Here is a 6,535-nt window from a genome sequence, read left to right on the forward strand (position 1 = left end):
TAGAAAGCCTCATCTTTCTCCCGCGGAGCAGCTGGTAGTTTCGAACCGCTGACCTTACGGTTCGCAGCCCGATTCATAACCACTACGCTATATATATATATATATATTAGGATGGTTGGAGTGGCTGTACTACTCTGGTCACCGGCTTAGCAACATTGAAGCACTCACACCTTTGTTTAGGTGAATTTGATATTGGTTGGGATATTTGTGAGAGTCTCTGCTGGTCATGTTGAGCAGCTAAGGACAGTCTAGGTGGTTGTTAACTACAGACTGTCATCAAACCAGTGGTGCTGGAGATAGTGGTGGCAGTTGTTCAATGGGTGGGTTATCAAAGATGGTGGGAATGGCTTAAAAGTGATACTGGCTCCTGACTTTAATGATCAGAGTTCCAAAGTTATATTCTAGATCTGATTCATTGGTTTACTTGGGTCTTTGTTGTAATCCAGGTACCACAAGACTTCTAACTTAGTCACCATCTTGATCAGGGGCCCCTCTCCCTAAAGATCCTATATTATTTGCTGCCTTGACATCTGTAACTAGAAAGGACTTGAATCACCCCGCTGCCAGTCTCCCTTCCTTTCTTCCTTGAACAAGGTCCCTAGTTAAACAACCTTTCTTATCACTGAGATCAGATACCAAACCAAAACCAAATAATTATTTGCCATCAAGTTGACTCTGACTCATAGCAAGTCTATAGAACAGAGTAGAATCGCCCCACAGGTTTTCCAAGGTTGAAACACTTTGTGGAAATAGATTGCCACATTTTTCTTCCCCAGGTAGACTGGTCAATTCAAATTTCTGATCCTTTGATTAACAGTCAAGTGCTTATCCACTGTTCTGTCAACCTTTCCTTGATTCAGTTCCTTGCTAGTCCATGAAATCATTAAAATAAACCAATCACACACTCTTGTGTGAGCCAGGGATCAACTTTCCTTTTATTAATACAAAGTCTCTCTCTCACAGCTCTTGTCTGTTAAATGTACTTCCAAATGCAATATATATGTGGTGCTGTGTGGCACAGTGTCCTCCCCTGTGCTGTGAATATATTTGACCAGTAAATGCCTATTCATCTCATTTTTTTGATGTTGTGTGTCATGTGTTTAGCTATTGTCAGAAATCTAGGCTAGCAATCTGTTCTTTACCAACAAGGTAAAGAGCAGGTAACTAAACAACATCACTATAGGAATATGCCATTTTTTCATTCATGCTATTTATTAACAACTAAATTATTTCTAGTTTGGGACAACTACAAGTAGAACTTCTATAAACATATGTACACATTTCTGTTGCATGTGCTTCTATAATTGGACTTACTGGTTCATAGGGTATATACATATTATGTTTTAGTGGATACTGCCAAACAGCTTTTCAAAGTTCTTACATCAATTTAAACTCCATTAGTAGTGTCTGAATTGTCTACTTGCTCTACATTAGTACTAACATTTGGCATTTTAATTTCCTTTTTAAATTTAGCCAGTATGGTGAATGTTCAGTTTTTTGTTATGTGAGAAAAAGAAGTCTTCTTTGTTCAGACCAGGGGTGGGGAACCTTTTATTTGCCAAAATTTATAACATCATTCACAGGCCATATAAAACTATCAACTTAAAACTTAGCCTGCTGTATTTGGTCAAATGAGCTCTGGTAGGTAGTGGTTACTAACCTAAAGGTCAGCAATTCAAAATTACTAGCTGTTCCATGGGAGAAAGATGAAACTTTCTGCTCGTGTAAAGATTTACAGCCTCAGAAACCCTATACAGGGTTGCTAGGACTTGTTACTGACTCCCCGGCACACCACCAACACCAACACCAACATAGTTGGACAAATGTTTCATTAACTCACCCCTAATGCTCTTTGTAAACCCTATATAGGGTCGCTATGAGTCAGAATGGGTTGGAATTGACTCGACGGCACTTAACAACAACAACAATGCTGTAAGTCAGAACTGACTTGACAACATTCAACAACAACAAATGTGTTTGCCAGAACTGCAGTTGTCTTGGCAAGGCCAGACCAAATGATTTCACAAGGGAGTTATGGTGTGCTAATGAGTCAGACTGAAAAGTAGTTTGAACTGCAAGGTCGGTGGTTCAAGCTCACCAGCTGCTCCTTGGAAACCCTATACAGGGTCTCTATGGGTTGGAATCGACTTGACAGCACTTCACAACAATAACATACCCGTGTGCAGATATACCCTAACCCTAGTTTAAGCCATTAGTTCTGTCTTGCTCTGCCTTTTCTTTCTTCTTTGCTTTCATTCTCCTTCCATCTTCCTCGCAACTAACCTTCCTTTCTGATAGCAGAAGCATTGCTAATATAGCATGAAAGAAGCAGATGACTTTTGGGAAGGAGAAGATATAATTGTTTATAGATAATATCAGTGTATGTTTAGAAAAAAATATTAGAAAATCAACTGAAAAATCTACTAGCAGTAATAAATTATGAAACAAAAAATAAAAACACAAAGCCCAATAGATTTTGTATATATCAACAATAACCAGTATAATGTTAAAACAAAACAAAGAACTACAATTATAAGAGCAACAATCTACTCAGTAAAACAACTTTAAAAGAAAATGTTCAGGAGTTTGGAATTATTGCCGGGATACATAAAATTAGACATGACACATGTGGAATTCTCAAAATAGCATTAATATTGTAGATATACTTGGTCTTTCTTAAGTATTTTACAGATTTAATAGCAATTAAAAAAACATGTGTATCTATTTTTCTGAACTCAACAAAGTTAGCCTAAATTACATATGAAGAAATAAAAAAGTGAGCAGAGCTGAAACAGAAACAAGCAAGCATATATATACTGATAATAGTTCTATTAAGTCATAGTAATAACTGTGATATATTGTTGTTATTGTTAAGTGCCGTCGAGTCGGTTCCGACCCATAGCGACCCTGTATAGGGTTTTCTGAGAAGTGACTGGTGAGCTTGAACTGCCGACCTTGCAGTCCAAATGGCTTTGCAGTCTGGCACATTAACCCACAGTGCCACACTAGAGCTCCAACTGTGAAATACTGGTATATTAATAGATAGATCTTCAGAAATAAACAAGTAGACATTGACATAAAATAGAACTAAGAATATGATTAAGCTTTGCCACAGTAAAAGACAGTGCTTTCTTTTAAATTATTTTGAAAGAAATTAAATGTACATCACTTATGATATGACTAAATAAATTCTAGCTGAATTCAAAAGTTAAAAGTTGCAACCAGACTACATGAAATATAGAATTATGCAGAACAGTGACAATTTTATAGTTGTTTGGGGAAGTCATTTCAAAGTTAAAGCCATTGTATAAAAATTTCATAGGAAAAGATCAACAAATTTGTATGCACAACAATACATTTTAAAAAAATTTACATAAAAACAAAACAAAAACAGACAAGCATGGAAAAATTATACATAACCATACCAAATATTTTGTTTAGTCTTTACTTTGTAAAATTTTTTTAGCAGAAAAAGTAGAGAGGGATAACACCAGGGACAGAGAAAGCCTGGATAAAATGCTCAGTGTTGTGAAAATCTTGCTTGCTCTTGCAGTAGTTCAGGATTTGGGGGATGGAGATATAACAGAAAAGCGGGAGATGAGCCCTGAGCTCTACTTTCAATCTAGGTTCATTCCAATCTTTCCTTCGCTCTGTTATTAGAGGATTCTTTTGAACACCTACATGTGATCCTATTAGTCTTTCTTAAAACTCCTTCAAAGGAACTTCATTGTTTTCTGGATCAAATAAAAATTTGATCCAATCATTACATGTTCATATAAGCCTCTTTAAAGCTAGTCTGTGCCTACTTCAAGTTTCTTATCTCATACCTATTATAAAATGAGAACCACATGCCTGTCATTTTATAACCAAACTCCTTACTCCTTTGCCTCTCCCCCTGTTGTTTAATTTTCTCTTCTTTCTTTCCCATAATAAAGTAAAAGAATAGTTCTGCCATGATGCCCTGGCAACATTAAAAACTGCATCTACATTGGCCATGTAGGCAAGGACTTGAGCCACAGCTCATCTGTATCTTGGTAGAAAGCTTTATGGTCCATCCACAACACAAAAAGGTATTAGGTTTGCAAGGAACTGCCATGAAACCCTCTCCCACTCACCTCCTTATGTGCCCTGGGAGTCTGTCTGAAAGTGATGAGGTCTGAGGTTTTCTGTGTTGCCTGTCTGAGGAAGAGCTGCTGACTGCAAAACCACTTAGCACAGTCTATAATAGGCTGGTAAGCAATGGATATTCAACATGTTTTGTTGTCATACATCCCTTTTTTATTATGTTGTTGTTGTTAGTGCCATGGAGTTGGTTCTGACTCACAGTGACCCTGTATAGGGTTTGTTTCCAAGGAGCTGCTGATTTGTTTGAGCCACTGACTTTGTGGTTCACCTCCAGTGCTAATGCTACAGTGTCACACCAGGACTTCCTGTCATCCTTTTTGATGTATGGATAAAAACCCAGGAGCTAAAACATTTGGCTAGTCCTCCTTTCAAGTCAATGTAGAAAAAACTATGCGTATATACAAGTGACTCATTGTATGTATATTAACTAGCTAAATCAGTCAGGCCTGTGCTTGTCCTTTGCCTGGGCCTCTCCTGTAGTTCTGTGCTTGACAGACAATTATGAAGAGTCCCTCAAGGCTCACCTCAACCCTCTCCTCACTCAAAAGCCTTTCCTATCCCTTTGGCTGCTTGTGATGGCCCCGATCTAAATTCTAATACACCATTAGCCTAACAATTAAGACAAAATCAATTTGCATCTACAGTGCTCAATCAAAGGAGCCCTGATAGTGTTGTGGGTTAGGCAGTGGGCCGTTAACTGAAAGGTCAGAAGTTTAAATCCACCAGCTGCTATTCAGAAAACAATGTGGCTGCTCCTGCAAAGATTTATAGCTTCAGGAAACCACAGGCGCAGAACTACTCCTAGCAGGTCTACTCTACCCATAGGGTTATTATAAGTGAGATTGGGTCCATAGTAGTAGGTTTATAGTTGTTAAGTGCCATCGAGTAGGTTCTGACTTGTAGCAAACCCTTAAAGTGTTTCTGAGGAGGGGCTGGTGAGTTTGAACCTCCAACCTTGAGGTTCAAACTTACCTTGTGGTTCAGTGTTTTATCCTACAGTGCCACAACAGGTAGGGGTTACAATACAATAGTCACTAGTTACATGCAGCTATCAAGTATGTGAACTCAAGTGCACCTATCACACCCCCTTATAGGTGGTTGACACAACTGTACATAGTACCCTCGATGGCGAATATATTGAAGGTGCATTTTGCCAGCACTCCAGTGCAGTACCTGGAGTTTGTTGGGTGCAAGTACTATAGATATTTGCTTAATCAGTACATAAATAAGTGTCTGTGGTGTCAGGTTTGTTTTAACATCCCCCACTATCAACAGATATGTAATCTCAGAATAATTTTATGCTACTGCTGTTGAATTCCCAAAGCCAGTGCATTCATTCATAAGAAGCATGAAGCTTTGGAAAGAGTGGCACCTATGTCTTAACCCTAGAAGGCAAAACAAGTGATCTCATGTTTGAAGGCATGAATAACACTTCATTACAAAAATCAATTTCCTGCCAAATCCCTAGAGTGGCTATTTCCAGATTTCAACTTATTTGCAACTGTTTTATTTTATTTTTCTCTTCAAGAGCAATATGGATTTTAGTAATTTTAGTGCTCTAGAGAAGCCAGACATTTCAACAAAAGCCTCTGCTTTTATTAAGCAGGTAGCTGACCCTATAATTCTCTGAATGCTATATTGTTGTTTTTCTGCTTCCCTCAGTGAAATAAAAGACTTGGAATTTTTAAGAGAAAGGTAGAAGTAGACTGTGAGCTTGAAGAGAGAAGAGAAAAAGAGAAAAGTAAGAAAACTGGAAAAAAACATGTATGTCAATTGTTCCTTGGGCACTACTCAGCCTCCAGCAATGAAAGCAGTTTTAAAGCTATAAAAGCACTATGTAAACTTGTTTTCTCATTTGATTCAGACAAATATCAGGGTTACTCTACTTTCATGTTAATACTTATATTTTTACATATTTTAAGTATCTATATTTATATGCTAAAACAGTGGTAATTTTATTGATGTGAAATCATTCATTTGTTACCAGAAGAGCTTATTTTTTGTTCTGTACCTATATACTCTCTGTCCAGCATCTAATTTTTAAATGTCTAAATTGGAAACCTTTTATTCCCATTAGTTATAGGAAAGAGATTCATAGCTATGAATCTTATATTTATATTTGAATGTAGCGCAATTGATAAATATAATTTCTGTCAATTCTTCTGTCTTGAACTGAGCCAGAATAACCACACATCTGTGTTGGAAGAAATACAGCCAGAGTACTCCTTTGGAAGCCAGGATAGCCAGACTTTTCTCATGCTTTGGACAGATTATCAGGAAAGACCAGTCACTGGAGAAGGATATCAAGTTTAGTTAAATGGAGGGTCAAAGAAAAAGAGGAAGACCTCCAACGACAAGGATTGACACAATGTCAGTATCAATGGGCTCAAACGTAGCAACAATTGTGAGG

This window comes from Chrysochloris asiatica, unplaced genomic scaffold, assembly GCF_000296735.1.
Source record: "Chrysochloris asiatica unplaced genomic scaffold, ChrAsi1.0 scaffold00108, whole genome shotgun sequence".
NCBI lineage: Eukaryota > Metazoa > Chordata > Mammalia > Afrosoricida > Chrysochloridae > Chrysochloris > Chrysochloris asiatica.